Consider the following 22,591-nt stretch of genomic DNA (forward strand, 5'->3'; position numbering starts at 1 on the left):
GTCAACATTCCCTGGGGGTGTGATGCTAAATTAGGCACTGCTCAGTCTGAAGCTTCTGTTACTCAAATTAGATTTTAAATCTGAGTTTTCTTTTAACATGATCTGACCATAAAGATTTGACTTAGCTCAAACTACAACATGCAGGGTTCACACTCTTTTTCACTGATAAAATTTCAAAACTTTTCCATAACTTTTTCATGACCTAAAATGAATTGTCCATGACTTTACGGCATCCCACATGTGTAGAACTGATCAGACTTTTAGGGCTAAATATGAAATGTTAACTCTTTTTTGGTATTATAGTTTTTTAACATTCAAAATACTGTCAGTGCATTTTATGTCGTCTCTTTTAAAGAAAAGGCGCTTACATTCAGAAATAATCATAATAGCCTAATGATAACTTAACAAAACGCTGTAGTTGCATGAAAGAGATATAAAATTCCATGACTGTTCCAAAACTTTCATTGAATTTACAAAATTCCATGATTTTTCCAGGGTTTCCATGACCATGCTGTTAAACTAGCCCTCAAATAACATTACAGTATTGATAGAATTAACCAACAGTTTTTTAATTAGTTCCTTTCGCTTTGAACCATGACCATGAACGCTTGTACTAATCACAGGTTCCTGAAAATGTGCTGTTTAATTCCATTTAGTTGTATTTTCAGATTATCTTAAAACTTGTTTGGCCATGCTTCCACCATAGAGATACATGAAGAACTCCCCTCAACTCACATCACCACAAAGTGTCAATTATTTGAACGCACATGAGAATCTGCCCTTTTGACAGGAGTATGCACACACAAATCATGCTCGCTATAGAATTGAGAGCTGTCTTACAAAGTTGTACAGAGAAGTGGGAAACTCTGACAAAGTGTTTAGTAGTAGAGAAGTGCATTTTCCATGAGTACGAGGCCGACAGACATAAACATTGACCATACTAGTACTGTGGTGCTGGCCTTGCTTCCATTGTAGGTGTACTGTGACCTCTGATGACACAGGTTAGATACATCCCTGAGAAACGTCAACAAGGACGGAGCTGGAGGGGTCCTTGGTCCTTGGTGCAGCTGAAAGGTGATAGTTTTCAGCACTGCAGATCGATTTGTTTGGGAAATTACCACCCCTATGGCCTTGACACTGATGCTGGTAAAGAGAAGAAGATGGAGGGACTCGGGCAGTTTGAGAGCTGATTGGGTTCTAGACAACACAGTAGACTTTGATTGGTCCAGTGACCTTAGATGTAAATATTATAATGATATTACACATTAAATGGCCTAAATTATGTTATAATGTTTCTGCATCAGAGCCTCCGTTCAGACTGCAGCCTGAAGTGACCCAAATCAGATTTTTTTGCCCCTATGTGACCTGTATCTGATCTTTTAATGACAGTCTGAATGACAATGCGACCCAGGCTACTTGGATATGTGCTCCTAAAACCGATACATATCCAATCTTTCACATATGAATTCAGTCTGAAAGGCCAGGGTTGCATTCATCCAACCTACACGTCGAAACAACACGGTAACAAGAAACTGTTGCGAGCCAATACAGCTCAACACCGACGTGTTTGCTCACTGAAATAGGCCACCGAAGACATGCTTCCTCAGGCGAAAGTGGTACAAGCAGGCACTCACAAATGTACACAAATGTTCTTCTCGTCATATGAATATTGTGTATGAACTCCGTGTCAGCGAAGCACATCTCAATCCCACCACTCTTGGCTGTGACTCCGCACCCACACGTTCCTTTCTAAGGACGTTACTGCCAATTCCCCACAAAACACCATGGCCAAAAACTTTGCCCTTTTCCTTATCAATCTTCTCCTTAAAACAAATACACTGTACATGTTCTGGCTCCGGTACAACAGCAACTTAAAAATGGCAAGGTGCTCAGTGCTAACGTCCATGTTTAGGTGACTTCTGTAAACACTGAGCACACTCGCTGTGTGTGACATCGTCATGTCCTCCAATGCACATCTTGACACTTTTGAGGCATTTAAAGTTCACACAGGAGATCACATACATGTTTAACTTAATTGGAAATGTGAACGACCTTGCAAAAAAATCTGATTTCACAAAAAAAATCTGAATGACTATCAACTGAGAACAGTTGATAACCAAGGTCAGTTAAATACAATCAATCAATGAACCTGCCCAGGGACGACAGGTGGAAATTAGCACTGGTGCTACAACCTGGTACAATGCATCTCTCCTGTTAAGGTTAATGTAAAAATTGTGCGCTGTCCCTGTCTCATTAAACTAATAAATAAATAAATAAATAGAGCATTAAGCCCTGCAGACTGAACGTAGCCTAAAACATACCTGGAGTTGTGTTTTGTTTCATTCACAAATGTTTGACACACTCCTACATATTTAGGCTCCACTGTGTTTTTGAACTTCATACACCTTCTTCACGGTCATTTGAGTCATCTTGAAACTACCCATCTCTACTGAACTAAAGGTAAAAGTAAGCTATTAGCTTGAAAACTACCGCTTCATGACATCACAAGGTGGACCAAACCATTTTAAGGTTTAGAGATGTAAACAGACTTATAATAAAGTATTGCTCAAATGTGTGAATGAAACAAAACACAACTCCAGGTCTGTTTTTGAGGAGGTAACAGTGTTGTAACATGGCTTAAAAGCTCATGTAAGATAGGTCCTTTAATACAAACAAAATGGGAAAGTGGCCAGGCCCAAGGACAGAAAACAGTGTATATGGTTAAAAGCATCTGACCACTATTTCAAAGTTAGCGAAATGATGTCTATGAAACCTTTTAGCAGGCATTATGACTCATTCAAATACTATTAGCCATATTCCGAGAAGTGTCTTTAGCTGATTAATGCTAATTGACATTAAAAGTGCATTATGTAACTTTCCTTATGGGAAGTTCACTGCCAGCTTATCTCCATGGAAATTATTGATTTGCCGAGAACAGTTTGCTATTAAACTTATCTTCTGCGTTTATTAAATTTCAAGTTTTCTTCTTATTAAAAAATACCATGAAAAATATGCAGTGTTGCTGTGAACGTGGTCGCCTCTCTGCATCTAACCTGCAACTTTGGAGAAATATACACTACTGGTCAGAAGTTTTAGAACACCACACTTTTTCTAGTTTACTGTTTACTGTTGACTAAAACATATTCTAAACTTTTGATTCCTGAAAGTGTCCACCTTTGGCAGATATAACAGCTGAACACACTCGTGGCTCGTTCTTTTCACAAATCAAATATTCTTCAGAAAGCTCTTCCCAAGTCTGTTGCAGAAGTTCCCATAAATGTGTAACACTTGTAGGTTTCTTGGCTTTCACTCTTCTGTCCAGTTCATCCCAAACCAGTTCGATGGGGTTTAAGTCTGGAGACTGTGCTGGACACTCCATGTTTTCAAGTTTACCATCTTGTTCTCTTTTCCTGAGGTAGTTTTGGCAGAGCTTGGACTTATGTTGTTAACTTTTATTTTTAACCTCTGGCTGTTCAGTTCTTACCTTTATACCATTTCACGCTCTTCATTGCACTTGCAAGACTTGAACTGCAATAAATAACTGGAAAAATTAAGGTGTTTTAAAACTTTTGACCGGTAGTGTATGTTTATGATATTGTGGAATATTCCAGGCAAAAGCGATAACATCTCCATGGAGACTAGCAGGTGGCTTAACTTCCAGCAGAAACGTTCCATAGTGTACCTTTTAAGATTCTCTATGCATCTTTTTGGTTGGGGATCCATCGTGTGGTTGTTTCTATGGATCTGTCATTACTCTGCCTGGAATGTTCCGCAGTATGGCATTAAACAGCTCTACTAGTATTCAATTACTGGTTTTATACATAAAAATACCTAGAAAAACAGGTATTTTGACTGCGAGCGGGGTTGCTTCTCCACAGATATGACCTGTAACTTGTCCTGGTTTGGTCTCCATGAAGGTAGAAAGGTTTGATATTATACTGTGGAACCAGACGGAGGAATAACATCTCCATGGAGACAAGCATTTGATGGGCTCTCCTCCAGAAAAGTTACACAGTGCATGTTTAAAGTATTGTCTGTGTTTTGTCTCTTGTCTTGTGATGCTTGTATTTGAATAGTTCAACAACATTAGCGCGATAACCACCGTGTTTTCGCCCGTTTGTGCAAGAGGCGAAAGTTCAAGCTCGCACACTGTCCGCCGCATGTCAGCAAACACAGATGCCCTGCAGACACGTTGTCAGGAGTCACCATGCTAACCAACACCTCTGCTCCACACATGCTCTCACACTTTAACACACATGAGCTAGCAGGTCAGGGAAGCATGAAAGGACTTCTCTCTTCACCCACATAGATGACCTTTGGAGAAAAAAAAAAAGAAAAATGGAAAAAACTTAATGCTATAGGCTGGTCGCTTTCAAACTTTTAATTCAAAACCATCTTATTTGACGGGCTACCAATATAACTGAGTCAGATCTACTACTACCAGTGTTGGGAAGGTGACTTTTAAAATGTATTCCCCTACAGATTACAGATTACATAACCCAAAATGTAGTTTGTAATGGAATCCATGAATTTATTTAAGGTGAATAACTTAATCTGAATACTTTGGATAACTTGGTTTGCTGTAGAGTAGCAAAGACTAGGATGGTTTAGTCCTGTTTAGACCTGGTTTTAGACCTGTTTTAGATCTGGTTTAGACCTGGTTTAGATTTAGTTTAGACCTGGTTTTAGTCCTGGTTTAGACCTGGTTTAGACCTGGTTTAGATCTAGTTTAGACCTGATTTTAGTCCTGGTTTAGACCTGGTTTAGACCTGGTTTAGACTTGGTTTAGACCTTGTTTAGATCTAGTTTATACCTGGTTTTAGTCCTGGTTTAGTCCTGTTTTAGACCTGGTTTAGACCTGGTTTAGATCTAGTTTAGACCTGGTTTTAGTCCTGGTTTAGACCTGGTTAAGACCTGGTTTAGATCTAGTTTAGACCTAGTTTTAGTCCTGGTTTAGATCTAGTTTAGATCTAGTTTAGACCTGGTTTTAGTCCTGGTTTCAGTCCTGGTTTAGACCTGGTTTAAATCTACTTTAGACCTGGTTTTAGTCCTGGTTTAGATCTAGTTTAGTTTATATATAGCCCAAAATGTGAAAACAGGAAAATACCGCCATGTAATCCATTTATTTCAACAAAGTAACTGTAATCCAATTACCACTCACTGAAACTGTAATTGTAACTGAATCTGTGCAGTACTCATAATTTGTACTCTGATTACGTAACTCCAGTACATGTAATCCGTTACTCCCCAACACTGACTACTACACACAAAAAAAATATAAAATGATGACTGAGTGAAGACTTTGACTTGGTAATAATAGTACAGCAGTCCTCCAGATTCACTGAAGAATGGGTCAAATGCAGATTAAACCCAAAGACATTGAAGGATGAGTCAAATGCAGGTTTAGCTCAGAGAGACTAAATAATAGATCAAATGAAGTTTTAACTCAGAAACACTGAAGGATGAGTCAAATATAAATTTAACCCAGAGATACTGAAGGATGGGTCAAATGCAGGTTTAATCCAGAAACACAGAAGGATGTGTCAAATGTTGGTTTAGCCCAGAAGGATTGAAAGATGGGTGAAATGTAGGTTTAACCGAGAGACTCTGAAGAAAAGGTCAAATGCATGTTTAAACCAAGAGACACTGGAGAATGTGTCAAATTCAGGTTTAAACCAGAGACAGTGAAGGATGGGTCAAATGCTGGTTCAGACCAGAGATACTAAAGAATGGGTCAAATACAGGTTTAACCCAGAGTCATTGAAGAATAGGTAAAATGCATGTTTAACCCAGAGACTCTGACGCATGGGTCAAATTCAGGTTTAACCCAGAGACACTGAAAGATGAGTCTAACGCAAGTTCAGACCAGAGATAATGAAGAACAGGTCAAATGCAAGTTTAACCCAGAGACAGTGAACGATGAGTCAAATGCACGTTTAATCCAGAAACACTGAAGAACAGGTCAAATGCAGGTTTCACCCAGAGACATTAAGAATTAGTCAAATACAGGTTAACAGAGATTCACTGAAGGATGGGTCAAATGCAGGTGCCCACTGCCCACTACTTCTGGTTAAGCAGTAATCATATTAATTTTAATGGAGGACTAGAGAGAAATCTTGCAGCTAAAATATTGAATAAAGTAGATTGATTTGCGTAAAATGTTCAGTCTTCATGTGGGCCAACAAGTCAACACTGCACTGTTTCTCTGAGCGGATTGAAAACAGCTTGGTATTCTGCTCTGTCAAGAGTTACTGCCGGCGCCCGTGGCAACTTCCTGAATAACTTCAATAGACAAATCCAAGATAAAATTCTATGCTTTTACCAGTGAATTCATCAAACATTTTACAAACTATAAAAACTTAGAAGCCAGATCTCATGTTTGGACACTTGTGGAGTTGGTGGAGTGACTGAGGTGGCTGTTTTAAAACTTTTGTTCAATAGAAATGGCCAATTCCAGGGCTGAAGTTATCCAAATGATTCCAGTGAAGGTGTATGGAGTTTAAAAACACAGTGGAGCACTTCCTGTATTACCACATGACATCACAAGTGTTTATTGTTTGAGAGAAGAACTCAGCCTAAATGACGCTTCAACATCGCAGTATATCTGAAATTTCTCCTAAACCCAACAACATTCTTGGAACATTTGCATATATCTTTTATGTCGTATAAAATAAACACAAATTTCAATTCAACAAACCTCTAACGTTGAATTTATTGTGAATATCGTAGAAATTACAATCATTTCAGTCAGAGAAAATCGTACACCCATGAATTATACTTGAGCGAACAAACATAATTAAAACAAGAGTAGAGGAGGTGAGTCATTATTTATTGCAAGATTAATATAGCAAGCACTTTAGTCGTTAAGAACCTTGAATAAAAATATTATTGTAATTGTCGACATTTAAAGGCACTGTATATGGTGAAAAAAAAAGTGAAAAACAGAACTGGTTCATTTTAAAAGGTTTGCAGTGGTCCAAAGTTATCACAGCATCCTAATTATTCACCATGATGAGTTTATAAATGCTTTTCGCAACTCCCAGACACCAGTGCTTTGATGGTAAAGCTAAATACAACTACAGCTAGCATGCTAACACACACTTCCTGATTATCTGACAATAAATGCTTCCTAATTAGATGACTGTGACCTCAAGAGCTGCTTACGATATATCTGTATTGGGGAAAGATGAAATTTGACATGAAAAAAAAACACCAAAAACTAAAACTAAAGGCCACAAACACACAATACTTATTTCTGACGCTATAGCTAACAGCAACAAGTACCATGCTAACACACACTTCCTGATCATAAGATAACAAAATGCTTTCAATTCAGATGCAAACAGCACGTCTTGCTTCTCTTTCAGCTACAGTTTACGTTTTCTGAGGCTATTTTACATAATACTTAATCGTAGAGGCTATAGCTTACAACAACAACTAGCATGCTAATGTGCACTTCCTGATTATCCAATAACAAAATGCTTCAAGGGTTGCTTATACAATATGTATCTGTACTGGGGCAAGACAAAATTTGACATGAAAAAAAAAAAAAAAAAAAAAAAACATCTAAAGGACACAATTACACAATACTTAATTGTGACGGTATAGCTAACAACAAGTAGCATGCTAACACACACTTCCTGACTATCAGACAATAAAATGCTTTAGATTTAGATGCTCTCTTTCCACTACAATTTATATTTTCTCAGGCTATTTTACATAATACTTAATTACAACAACAAATAGCACGGTAACATGTACTTCCTGATTATCTGATAACAAAATGCCTCAAGAGCTGATTATATATATATATATATTTGTACTCAAATACATGAAAAAAAATCCAATATAGGGCCTTTAACATGTTGCTCTCTTTCTGCTACATTTGACATTTTCAGAGGCTATTTTACTTAATACTTAATCATGACGGTGAAACTAAAAACAACAACTAGCATGCTAACGTGCACTTCCTGCTTATCTGACAAAATGCTTTAATTAGATGCAGACAGGACACAGCAGATTTGTTTTGCTTACACGATACATATCTATACTGAGACAAGAAATGTTTGCTCAAATCATTGAAAAAAAAATCCTTTAACTTTTCCTGTGTTGCTTTCTTTCTACTACAATTAACATTTTTCGCAATTTAACAAAATACTTAATCGTGACAAGCGCACACGTACTGATTATCGCTGATTACGCTTTGGAATTAGATGCAGACAGTACACAGCTGAATAGTTCCAGCTCTGTACTGCAGCAAGACCAATTTTTGCTCGAATACATGGGGGGAAAAAACGAGTACAGGGCCTTTTACATGTTCCTCTATTTTGGACATTTTCCATTCTATTCTTAATCTTGTACCTACATGAAAGAGGACATTACGTATCTAAAGTACATCTGGATTTTTAAAGCACTTGCCTGGCAAATTGCATCTGTCTGAAACACCCTGTAGCCCTCTGTCTCCTCTCTCTCCTCTGCCGTCCGTCTCTTCTCCCATCCAGAACAGCCAGCGTGTAATTACAAACCAGTGGAGCTAGCCAGAAGCCGCTCGCTGCAGACAGCCCCCAAAGATTGCTGTGCTCTTTGCAATCTGGGCACATCTAAAGTAGCATTTGTCTCCTAAAGGTCACACAATGTTCCTTTTTTTCTGCAGACGGTCTAAATGCGGCGATGTATTCACTGATTTGGGAGTGAAAAAATGGTTGGAACTTCAAGGTGGTTTTACAGTGTTGTAGGCAAGTGCCACAGTCACGAAAGCAGTGAGCAGGGCCAGTGCAAAATTTAAGTAAAAAATTGTTTAAGAAGACATGGTATGCTTTTTGGGGTATTTGGTGTATTGTAAAGTGCAATGTGGATCTAAAACTGCTTAATAATAGAAAAAAGTCCATGTTCAAAACTGATAGGCCTCACCTCTTCATGGTGGAATTGCACCTTTTTTCATGCATTTTTAATTGTTGGAAAAAAGAAAAAGTAAAATGTTTAACCTTTTTGAGGTTCAGGGTAGTGGATGGAAATAGAAAGCCTGATTCATCAGCCGGTTTCACTTAGTGGAAACTGACCTTGCATCATTTGGATTCGTTTGCTCGATTGTAGGTGTGTTCTTTTTAAATTTAACCAATCGTTGCTATTTGTTCGTGATGTCTTTCCCTTGATAAACTTCACTAAACATTTTCTTTGTTCCGAGTTTAAATCCTCGATCTCAGGAATCGTTGCCAACTCAGAATGTGTGTCTTCGTCTACATCCATCTTGACCGCTTTGTTTACTGTTGTGTTGTACCACAAAAGGGACCCAGACAGGCGCTTTGAGTTTGACGTCATGGCTTCACAGCTCTTCGCTGATTGGCCAGTGCGCGGTTTACAACTTTCGGGGTTCTTGCAAACCATCTAGTGTATTTTGATTCCTGACCTAGTCGCTGCAGAGAAATTAAATTGAATGGAGGCACTAGGTGGCGCCAGCCTGTCTAGGAGATAGAGGGTAGGTGAAAACACTCAAGCTTCAAATGCAGGACATTACTGGATCACAGGTGGTTTCATGCATTAACACACATGAATCAATAATACAGCTTTGAGTAAGATATCCTTAGTTTAAACTATCTTTGTGCCCTTGGAGAAGATACTTCACTGCCAACTAGGCCACTATTACAAACTATTTTCAAAACCATAACCCAACTCCGGCTTTAAGGTAGTCTTAACCTAGCTTCATCAGCCAGTTTTACTTCGTTTCACTTCGTACAAACCATCTGATCTCACAGCCTTAGATTTCATTCGCTCATTGGTAGGCAGGTACTTATTATCATTTAATCACTGCTATTTGATTGTGACGTATCTAATGCACCGCAAACAGGGATAACAGCTTTATTAAGCTTTTCCCAAATCCCGTAGGAAGAAGGACAATAACGTCTTTCCCCTCGATAAAATTCACCAAACATTCTCTTTATTCCGGCTTTAAATCCTCGATCTTGGGAATAGTTGACAACACTGAATATGTCACTCTTCCTTGACTGGCTGGTGCGTGAACATGGACATCCGCGATTTTTGCAAACTGTCTCTTGTATTTTGATTCCTGACCTAGTTGCTGGAGAGAAATGAAATGGAGCGGAGGCACTAGGTGGCGCCAGCCTGGCTAGTCTTAACCAAGACTATCTCAAGATCTGGAAATGGGTCCCAAGCACTGCTCACTGCTCCTGAAGAGATGCCAAAGAAGTATTTAAGGACGGGTCAAACGTACAGGGACAGTAAAGTGTACTTTAACTTTAAAGCCTTAACATAACTCTGTATCTAAACCCATATCTTTTAATGACCAATCACAGCAGGCCGTTCAGAGCCTACCATGTATTATCAAAGTTTTACATCAAGTTCCCACTCCACCATTCACACACACATTCATACACCAGTGTACACAGACACTGAGGGTGAAGTAGGTCTTGGCCAAGGACACAACAACAGCATTCTGGCAGTCGGAATTTCACCACTAACCTGTGTGTCAGCGGATCTGGCAGCTCTACTAATGAACCCTCAACCTTCAGATGAATGGAAAAACACAAACTGATTTATCATAGTGACTGTAGTGTATTCTCAGTATGCACAGCACTTTGTCATCTACCTGTGCTGCTTCAGTCCATTTGTTGAATGGACACTAAACTAGGATTACCACTTATTTTTGTGCTTTTGAATGTATTATAATGAGAACTACTGTTTCCAAGTAATTTCCCATGATCATAAACAGTCCAAAACCCTTCTCAAGAGCAACAAATGCGATTGGAAACCACAGGTCCAATTTCCTCCATGACAGAAGCTTTGTGCGGTGAGTGTTTTGATGTGGTAAACTTTGGTCCACTGTCTACAGCCTGAGGCCAAGCCCGGTCCAATGTGTTTTAATGAGACTGGTGAGAGCCGCTAATGCAGACTACAGCTGGACAAATGTTTACCACTGATCATTATATAGACAGGGCCAGAGCCAGAGAGCGGCTTTTTCTATGATCCATAATGAGGAGATGTCAGCCACTGTGAAAAAATCAATAGAGGAACAGGTAAAGAGTGAGGACACGTCAGCTGAATAACAAACAACACCGTGTTTTTAAAGGTGCACTATGCAACTTTTTGATTAGAGGTCCGTCACCTGCTTGTTTCTATGGAAATGTCATTGCTCTGCCAGGAATGTTCCACAGTATGATTTAATTGCAAGTGGTTTTAAAGCTCAAAAATACCTAAAAGAAAACAGGTATTCTTATTGTGAGCGGGCTTGCCTCTCCACAGATCTGACCTGTAACTTGATCTGATTTGGTCTCCATTAAGATAGAAAGGTTTAATACTGTACTGTAAAACACTCCGAACAAAGTAATAATCAACTATATGATGGACCCTCCACCAGAAAAGTTACACAGTGTTAGTTAAGACGGCACTAATTGAGACCAAGACCTGTCTGAGACCTCACAGTCCCGAGACCTAAAGGCTCTTAAAGGTCGAGGTCGAGACGAGATTGAGACCACAGTCTATCGAGACCCATCTTTGTAATTCTCAACATTTATGTGTATTTAAAAATTATTTTGGAAGATACATATATCAATGTTTTTATACATTTTTATAAATAAATTATTGAGTATCAGACCTCGAGACTGTGACAAGACCGAGTCCAAGCACCTTGAAGTACGAAACAGGACCGTGTCCAAATGCGATCAAGTCCAAAACAAGACCAAGTCCTAAAGCGGTCGGATCCAAGATAAGACCGAGTCCTAATGCGGTTGAGTCCAAGACAAGATCAAGACCAAACACGGTCGAGTCCAAGACAAGACTGAGTCCAAACGTGGTCACATCCTAGACGAGATCAAGGTCGGAAAAAAACGAGACCGAGACCGGTCTCGAGTACTATGTCACTACTGTGCTGTGTAATTTTTCTGTTAGGATTGCATTGCCTGCTTGTCTCCATGGAGATGATTTTGCTTTGGCTGGAATGTTCCACAGTATAGTAGGTGTAAAAGCTGCTTCTACCTTGCTCTCAATATTTAAGGACGTTTTTCATTCAAAAGATATAATATTTAGCTTTAAATTGTTAATCGCTAAGGTTACTGTCCCAATTTTTCAACACTTTAAAACTCATAGATCACATTAAGCTCTCATTGCTCAAAAAAAAAAAACCCTCAAACATAAACTGGAAAATATCTGGAAAAGTGCATTCTTTCTCTGAGCATGGTCACCTCTCCACAGATCTGACCTGTAACTTAGCCTGGTGGCATCACTTTCTTATCTCCTTGATAGATTTTTTATTTTATTTTTTTTTTTTTTATTATATTATATTGTGATGTGTGAGCTGCTGTGTAAAACTAAAAAGTTTGTCTAAGTCTTAATTCTAAAATAGGTGCAATACTGTGGAACATTCCAGGCAAAGCAAGCTATCCAAGCATCTCCATGGAGACAAGCTGGTAGTTTACTTTCCTCCATAAAGCTTAGATAGTGCTCCTATAAAGTGCGGATACAGTTTCAACCCACAGAATCACAATGTCCGTCCGGTGCATCGGTTTATTAGTATGCTGTCGGTGTGTCCTTCGGCAAGACACTTCAGCCGTCTTGTCTCTGGGTGGATGTGCGGTGTCGGTCAAGGTTTCGTGGCGTGAGATTGGCAGCCTCGCTTTCTCCAGTGAATAAATAATGACACTGCAGTAAGTTTGTGAAGCACGACTTGTTGATGATGAGACGATGGAATGCTCGTCCTTGCACTAAGTGAACTAATGTCTATTTATGCATTTCCTTCCTCTCACCGACTCAAACGCACGAGAAATACATCTGTTATTTCTGCGTGATCAAACTCAACACTTCCCTCTCTCTCTTTTCCTCGCTCTCACTTCCTCTCACTCTCCCTCCCTCTCTCCATCTCCCTTTTCCTCTTTCTCTCTCATTCTCCGTACAGTGTATTCTCTCTCTTTCCCTCTGATCTCTGTTCCCTCGCTTTCCATGTCTCTCTTTCTCCCTCTCTCCCCATCTCTCTCTCACATTCTCACTATCGCTCGCACTCCACCTCATCTCTCACTTTCCTCCTTCCCTCTCTCTTTTCCCCCTCTTTCCTACTCTCCGTACAATGCCTCTCTTTCTCCCTGATCCCTGTTTTGTTTTTTCGCTAAGTCCCTCTTTCTCTCTCTCACCCCCCTCTCTCTTACCCCCTGTATAGCGTATTCTCTCTCTCCTCCTGATCTCTGTTCTCTTTTTTTCTACCTCCCTTTCTCCACCATCACCCTCTCTCTTTTCCTCCCTCTCTCACTTTCTGTACAGTGCATTTCCTCTCTTTCCCCCATGATCTCTGTTCCCTCTCTTTCTCCCTCTCTCCCCATCTCTATTGCACATTCTCACTATCGTCTTCCCTCCACCCCACCATCTCTCGCTCTCTCTTTTCCCTCTCTTCTCTCACTCTCCATACAGTGCATTTTCTCTCTTCCCCCAATCTTTGTACAGTGTATTCTCTCTCTTCCCTCCACCACCTCTCACTCTCTTCTTTCCCTCTCTCTCTCTTTTCCCTCTCTCACTCTCCTTACAGTGCATTTTCTCTCTTCCCCGATCTCTGGTCTCTCTCGTTCTCCCTCTCTCTTTTCCTCTCTCTCTCTAACTCACCCCCTGTATAGTGTATTCTCTTCCTTTCCCCCAATCCCTGTTCCCTCTCTCTTCCTCTCTCCCCATCTCTTACTCCCCCTTCCCTCTCTCTCCTTGCCTCTCTTTTTCTCCCTCCCTACAGCCCTCACTGTCTCCCCCCTTTCTTCCTCTCTCCCTCTGTCTCTTCTGCTCTCTCCATCTCTTTCTCTCACCTGTAGTGTATTCTCCCTATTCTTGATCCCTGTCTTTCTCCCTCTCTCTCTTTCACATTCTCACTATTCGTTTCACCCCACCTCTCATTCCCCCTGCCCTCTCTCTCTCTCTCTCCTCATCTCTCTCTCTTTCGCCCTCCCTACATCCCTCTCCCCTCTCACTGTCTCCTCCTGTCTCTCTCTGTCTCACCTCTCTCTTGCTCTTTCCCCATCGCTCTCATTCTCCCTCTCTCTCTCTCCGTCCACTTCACCCCTCACCCCCTCTCCCTCTCTCCCTCGTTCCCTCGTTCCCTCTCTCTTTCTCATTACATTCTCACATCATTTGCGCCTCACTGGGACTTGACAGACGACGGGGAATAAAACAAATGCACAACACTTTAACAAAATCAGCGCACGTGACAACAGGAGTACACCGTGTCCTCTCTCTTTCTCTTCCCCTGTCTATTCTTTCTCTTCTTCCTCCCACTCTCTCTCGCTCCCTCTATTGTTCGATTCTCTCTCTCTCTCCATTACCTTTTTCTCTCTCACCTATACTCATCTGTCTTTCTTTCCTCCACCCACTCATTGTCCTCCCCTGTCTTTCCCTGCCTTTTACTCCATCTCTATTTCTCCTCTTTCTCCTTTCATCTCCTTTCTGTCTCTCTATCCTTTCTCTTTTAATGTCTCTCTTCCACTCTCCCTCTTTCTATCTTCCTCTCTTGCTCTCTCTCCCCTTCCCTCATCTCCCCATCTGTCTCTCCATCCCCTTTCTCTACCTCTATTTCCCTCTCCCTCCATCACTTTTCTCTCTCCCTCCCTGCCTCTTTCTCCTCTCCCTCTATCGCTCTCTCATCTCCCTTATTCTCCTTTGCTTTCTGTCTTCCTCTCTTCTCTCTCTTCCCCTCCAGTGTCTTCCTCTCTTGCTCTCTATCTCCCCTCTTCTCTCTTCCCCTCCACTATCTTCCTCTCTTACTCTCTCCTCTTCTCTTCTCTCCCTGTCTCTGTCTTCCCTCTCTCTTTTCCCCGCTCTCTCTCACTCTCCTTACAGTGCATTCTCTCTCTTCTCCCCTGATCAACCTCTCTTGCCCTCTTCTCCTCTCTTCTCACTCTCTCCCTCTCTCCTTCCCTCCCTTGCCTCTTTCTGTCCCTATCTTCTCTCCCTCTACCCCCATCTCCTTCTCTTGCTCTATATTTGTTTTCTTCCTCTCTCTTTTCCTCTCTATCTCCCCCTCTTCTCCCTCACTCTCCTTTTCTTCCTCTCTTCTCTCTCTTCCCCTCCACTATCTTCCTTTCTTGCTCTCTATCTCTTTTCTCCCCCTCCCTCCTCCTCTATATGTTCCCCTCTTCTCACTCACTCTCCTTCTGTCTTCCTCTCTTTCCCTCCTTCTATCTTACTCTCCTGCTCTCTCTCCCCTTCCCTCACTCTTTTTATCTGCCCGTCTGTCTCTCCATCCCCTCTCTCTACCTCTATCGTCCTCTCTTTCCTCTCCTTCCCTTTCCCTCCCTCATGTTTCTTCTTTCTTACTCTCTTCTCACTCACTTTCTATCTTTCTCTCTTCTCTCCTCCATTATCTTCCTTTCTTGCTCTCTATCTCTTTTCTCCCCTCTCTCTTCCTCTATATCTTCCCCTCTTCTCACTCACTCTCTTTCTGTCTTCCTCTCTTTCTCGCTTCCCCTCCACTATCTTCCTTTCTTGCTCTCTCCCTCTCCCTCCCTGCCTTTCTGCCTCCCTTCTACTCTCTCCCGCTCCCTTTCTTTCTTCTTTCTATCTCTTTTCTTCCTCTCTCTCTTCCTCTCTATTTCCCTCACTCTCCTTCTGTCTTCCTCTCTTTCTCTCTCTTCCCCTCCACTGTCTTCCTCTCTTGCTCTCTCTCTCTCTCTCCTTTCCCCTCTATCTCCCCCTCTTCTTCCTCACTCTCCTTCCTCTCTTTCTCTCTCTCTCTCCCTTCCACCTTGCTTCTTTCTATCCGTCTCTTCTCTCCCTCTCTCATCTTCTTTCTATCTCCTTTCTTCCTCTCTATCTCCTTCTGTCTTCCTCTCTTTCTCCCTGTCTCTTTTCTTCCTCTCTCTTTTCCTCTCTATCTTCCCCTTTTCTCCCTCACTCTCCTTGCCTTCGTCTCTTTCTCTCTCTTCTCTTCCACTACCTTCCTCTCTTGCTCTCTATCTCTTTCCTCCCTCTCTCTTTTCCTCTCTAGCTCCCCCTCTTCTCACTCACCTTCTGTCTTCCTCTCTTTCTCTCTCTTCCCCTCCACTATCTTCCCCTCTTGCTCTCTCCCTCCCTGCTTCTTTCTGTCCGTCTCTTCTCTCCCTCTCTCATCTCGCTTCTCCTCTCTCCTGCTATCTTTCTTTCTTCTTTCTGTCTCCTTTCTTATTCTCTATCTCCCCCTCTTCTCCCTCACTCTCCTTCTGTCTTCCTCTCGTGCTCTCTGTCTCTTTTCTCCATCTCTCTCCTCCATTCCCTCCCTCCTTCTCTCTTGCGGTGCTGTTCCGATGACTCACCGGAAGCGCAGCCAAAACAACCGCCCTGGAATCCTAATCAGACTCCCCTCCGAACACTGCGAGGTGTGAAACATTTCATGATGTAATGTTACGCTGGGGCCCGGCGGATTCTGACTTCCTCTTTTGGTGGAATGTGAAAAACGTCGAGAATTAGATCAAATATGTAGGTTAGACTCAGACAAACTTAAAGGTGCGCTATGTCACTTTTCTGCTCGTCTCCGTGGAGCTGGAAAAATGAAATACTGAGATCATACTAGGCAAAGCAGGGAAATGATTTGAGTATTTCAGCAAATGTGTGTCAGTCCAGTACAGATATATTGTATAAGAAGATCTTTGGGTCCAAATAAGTATGTGATGTACTGTCTGCGTTTATTTAAGTGCTGTATTGGCCAGTAATCAGGACACGCACGTTAGCATGCTAGTTGCTCTGGTCCCTGAGAATTCTTTAAAATCATAATGGTGAATAATGTGGATCCTCAAAATGCATGAGGTAAGTGAGAAATAACTCTGACCACACAGGCTATACACACTTACACACACAGACTATACACACTTACACACAGACTATACACACTTACACACAGACTACAGACACACTCACACACAGACTATACACACTTACACACAGACACACTCACACACAGACTATACACACTTACACACAGACATATACACACTTACACACAGACTATACACACTTACACACACACACACACACTCACACACACAGACTATACACACTTACACACAGACACACTCACACACAGACTATACACACTTACACACAGACTATACACACTTACACACAGACTATACACACTTACACACAGACTATACACACTTACACACATACACACACACTCACACACAGACTATACACACTTACACACAGACACACTCACACACAGACTATACACACTTACACACAGACTATACACACTTACACACAGACTATACACACTTACACACAGACTATACACACTTACACACACACACACACACACTTACACACACAGGCTATACACACTTACACACTATACACACTTACACACAGACTATACACACTTACACACAGACTATACACACTTACACACAGACACACACTTACACACTTACACACTATACACACACACACAGACACACTTACACACACAGGCTATACACACTTACACACACACTATACACACACACACGACTATACACACTTACACACTTACACACAGACACACTTACACACAGGCTATACACACTTACACACAGACTATACACACACACACTATACACACACACAGACACACTCACACACAGGCTATACACACTTATACACACTTACACACAGACTACACACACTTACACACAGACTACACACTTACACACACAGGCTTACACACTTACACACTACACACAGACTATACACACTTACACACACACACAGACTATACACACTTACACACAGACTATACACACTTACACACAGACACACTTACACACAGGCTATACACACTTACACACTTACACACAGACTATACACACTACGACTTACACACAGACACACTTACACACAGTATACACACAGACTACACACACTATACACACACACACAGACTATACACACTTACACACAGACTACACACTACACACTTACACACAGATTAGACACACTCACACACAGACTATACACACTTACACACAGACTATACACACTTACACACAGACACACTCACACACAGGCTATACACACTTACACACAGACTATACACACTTACACACAGACTATACACACTTACACACAGACTATACACACTTACACACAGACTATACACACTTACACACAGACTATACACACTTACACACAGACACAGACACACACCACACAGAATACACACTTACACACAGACACACTTACACACAGACTATACACACTTACACACAGACTATACACACTTACACACAGACAGACTATACACACTTACACACAGACTATACACACTTACACACAGACTATACACACTTACACACAGACTATACACACAACACAAAAAAGAACACATTTTATCTTAATTGTGTATGTATTGCACAATTAGATGAAACACTGATAAAAAAAAATAAACAGTGGCAGCAACACAGTTGTTAAAGGCAATTCCCGTTCTATGTGGGTAAGACTGTTCTTTGTGTCCTTGGGCAAGACACTCCATTCACTTGTGTATTGAAACTGTCTTCTGTCTAAAATTTGGTCCAATACAGGATGATATATTTTGACTTAATATTACACATTTTCTGGAGGTGGCTCATCATCTGCAAGGTTCCATGGAAACAGAAAGTTAAAACCATACTTCAGAACATTTTCTATAGACATAAGAGTAAGGGCACACTCACACTAGGACTTTAGAATCGTGCTGTGCTCAAGCATGATTGTGTAGGGTTCTATGTTCCTCACTGACTTGCACATCTGAACCGGGCCATGGCCCGATTACGTCATCACACGGCGCTGTTTGTTTTACATGTGCTAACAATAGCGGCAGAAATATCTATTAAATAGTGAGGCTGATATTTGCCCTTTTATGATACGCGCTCCTCCGTGAGTGAGAAACAGTGCAGAGCAGTGATAACAGCTGGAGATGAGAGGCAGCTAAACCTCTGTCACAGTCCTTATTGAAGGTAAGTGCGGGTTTGCCATGTATTTTGAAGCAGATTTTATTCACTGTTTTCCTCGTACAAGTAACATCTGCGCACCTGACAGGGCTCAGGTAAAGTAAAGATATAGTAAAGTCGTGTGTGTGCGTACATGAGCAGTCGTGCTATGCTTTGGCCCACCTCCTCCAGCCGAGCCAAAGTCCCATCTATGCTGCGCCTGAGCACAGTGCAGTTGCACTCACATTGGACAAACGTACCATGCTTTAGGGGCGATCTGTACTTGGGCACGGTTCTAAAGTCCTAATGTGAGTGCACCCTAAGAGTAAGTTTTATATCATACTATGGAAGATTATTACTAAAGTAACAACATTTCATTGGAAATAAAGAGGAGTTAGCCCTCATCTAGGCCAAATAAGTCAGGTTTGTGGAGATGCAAGACCACTCACAGTAAGGATACATGTCTTTTCAGTGCAATTAAAAAAAAAAAAAAAAGCAGAAAGAAATGGAAAACAATCTGTTCCACCTTGTGATGTCATCTGTTAATACAGGAAGTAAACTTCATACACCTTCAATAGACTCCAGTATCTACTAAACAAAAGCCAGAAGGGGCTGTTAACTTCTAAACTACTTCATGACATCACAAACAGGAACAGAGCATTTTGAGTTTTGGAGACATAGACAGGTTAATAATAAAGAATTACTCAAACATGTGTGTATGAAACAAAACACGAGTCCAGGTAAGAGTCATTTTGTTTCATATAGGACCTTTAACTGCAAGAAGAACTTTCTCACCCGTACTACAGCCCATCTACTTTTCACTAGACCTGTTACCGTGTGCCATGAATACAATATAATTAATAATAATCTCTTTAATCACATAGAAAAACTCAAAGCTCGGCTCATGTTTGGATTCAGCCCAAGTTTATTCAGCGTCTGGTGATTCTCTTTGTGCGTCCACAGCTGCAGGTCCTCATGTTGTGTTTGTGTTATTAGAGAGCTTTGTGACCACACACACATCCTGCAGGTGCATCAGACTGTCTCAAAATAACTGCATTTGTCACTAGTTTTTGGCAATGTGGCGTGACAAAAATACATCTGTTTCAAGACACAAGTTTCAAAAAGTATAGTCATCCTCATGGGGGGAGTGTTTTGTTTTTTGTTGTTTATTTTACTTCAAAAGACTTTAAAGAATCACCCAGAGAATTAAGATGACATAATAGCTACAAAAATGTAATAAATACACAATAGAACAGGTGTGAATAAAATGATTTAAGAGCAAAATGTCTCAAAATGTAAATGACTGTACAGTACTACCGTGGCCCCTGCCGTCTTTATTTTTAGTTGTAGTACATTTTACATTTATGGACTTGTTTCGGTCTTTAAGTTTAGTCTTTTTGTTAAATATGCATGCATGTGTACAACAAAAACATGTTCAGTGTTCAAAATACTATGGAAGTTGCAGTAGTAATAATAACAGTAGAAGTAGCAGGAGTAGTAGTAGTAGTAGTAGTTGTAGGAGCAGCAGTAGCAGTAGTAGTAGTTGTTGTAGCAGTAAGAGTAGTAGTAGCAGTCGTTGTAGTAACAGTAGCAATAGTAGTAGTAGCAGTAGTAGTAGTAGTAGAACTAGTAGTATTGGTAGCAGTAGCTGTAGTGTAGCAGCAGTAGTAGTAGTAGTAGCAGCAGCAGCAGCAGCAGCAGCAGCAGCAGTAGTAGCAGTAATAGAAGTAGTAGTAGCAGTAGTAGCTGTAGTAGTAGCAGTCATAATAGTTGCAGTAATAGTAGTAGTAGCAGTCGTAGTAGTAGTAGCATAGTAGTAGCAGAAGTAGTGTAGTAGTAGCATAAGTAGCAGAAGTAGTAGTAGTAGTAGTAGTAGTAGTAGTAGTAGAGTAGTAGTAGCAGCAGTAGAAGCAGTAGTAGTAGAGCAGTAGTACTAGTAGTAGCAGTCATAGTAGTAAAAGTAGCAATAGTAGTAGTAGTAGTAGTAGTAGTAGTAGTAGTAGTAGTAGTAGTAGTAGTGGTGGTAGTAACAGCAGCAGTAGTAGTAGCAGTTGCAGTGCATTCAGAGTTTTATATCAATTTGTAAATTTTCCATTTTATTTTTCTGCCAAAATAACAGTAGTTATTGTTTTATGTGGACCAGTTTTATCAATGCGACTGTCATAATCATTTCTTTCAGTTTTTATTCTCCTCTTGATCCACTTCCAAATCTCCAACTAACTGACTTCATACCACTGCTGATACTGTTGACCCATATAAATCCTTAAAATCTAAATAAAGTCATTTTGTTTAACTACGACTCCATCAATCAATGAATCAACTAAAGGTCTACAGCTGTCATTTATTCATTTCACATTTTTACTCCCCGTGTGTTATTTCGAGCAATCATAACAAGTCACACCAGCCTTCGTTTATCTCAGCGTTCCCCTGGGAGCAGCCCTGTTGTATTGTTTTGTTCCTCCAGCTGTGGCTTGTCAGTGGGAACCAAGGTCTACCTCCTCCCTCCTCCTCCTCTGTGTTCAAAACATCTGAAAAGAAAAGTTTGTATTTTCCTCAGTAGAATGACTTCATGTGTAGTTTTTGGCTCTTACAGGACACAGATAGCGTTAGTCTGTAAACACATAATACCCCTGACCTAAAAACCACCGCCGCAGGTTCAGGGCACAGAGTTCATTTTAGAGTGACGGTTACGTGAGTACAGAGGAAAAAAAAAAAAATATATATATATATATATAAAAAGTGGGTTATGACATACCTGCAATTATAGATTTCTCTAATGTAGCTCAGGGCCCTAATCTGTATATATATCCCAGAGCCCATTATAAAGTAGGTCTGAAAATGCAGCCGTGTAAGGGTCTGAGGCACGGTGTTCGATTCCAGACCAGACCATAGACTGTATAAAGAGCATTCGGCTCCAGTCAAAAGGCTCACCAAGGCTTGCTGTTATAGAGTTGTTAAGTGCAATATCACTTCTGAGTCCATCCGCTGATTGAAAACAATGAACATTTGTACTCTTTACTCTTTTTTAGTGACCACACATCTCACATTAAAAAGACACTGCAGTCATTTAAAGCTAATAAGGTTATAAGCATGGATCTGTGGTTCAAACTAATAAGATAGCCTTAACGGTGACCAGAAGTTAGTGAGATATACACACTGATAATCCTGTGTTATGATAGAATATTACTTCATTATTTACATAATTGATACAGTTAGTTGTTAAACATACAGGCCAGGAATGTTTCCTGAATATTGGAAAAATGAAACAAGGGCACTTTGGGATATTGGGCAAATCGCTGGGTTTTGAATTACATCACAACTATAGACTATATATGAATGGACATAGCAAACCCGCAAGCCACCACGTTAGGAAGAGAGCATGGGTGCACTTACAGCTTCCTCAACTCTGGCTCCAATTCATCTCTCTCTGTAACTGTCATTTTGGCCTTAAAATGTTCATATTAACCTGCAAAACTTCCTTCACCCTTCTCCAGCTCCTCCTGGGGGACCCCGAGGCGTTCCCAGGCCAGCCGAGAGACATAGTCCGTTCAGCATGTCCTGGGTCTTCCCTGGAGAAGGGAAGTGGGACATGCCCAGAACACCTCCCGAGGGAGGCGTCCAGGAGGCATCAGGAACAGATGTCTGAGCCACCTCAGCTGCTCCTCTCGACGTGGAGGAGCAGCGGCTCTACT

The sequence above is a fragment of the Boleophthalmus pectinirostris genome, unplaced genomic scaffold (assembly GCF_026225935.1).
Source record: "Boleophthalmus pectinirostris isolate CB_2022bp ecotype Guang Dong unplaced genomic scaffold, ASM2622593v1 HiC_scaffold_4, whole genome shotgun sequence".
In the NCBI taxonomy this organism is placed as follows: Eukaryota; Metazoa; Chordata; class Actinopteri; order Gobiiformes; family Gobiidae; genus Boleophthalmus; species Boleophthalmus pectinirostris.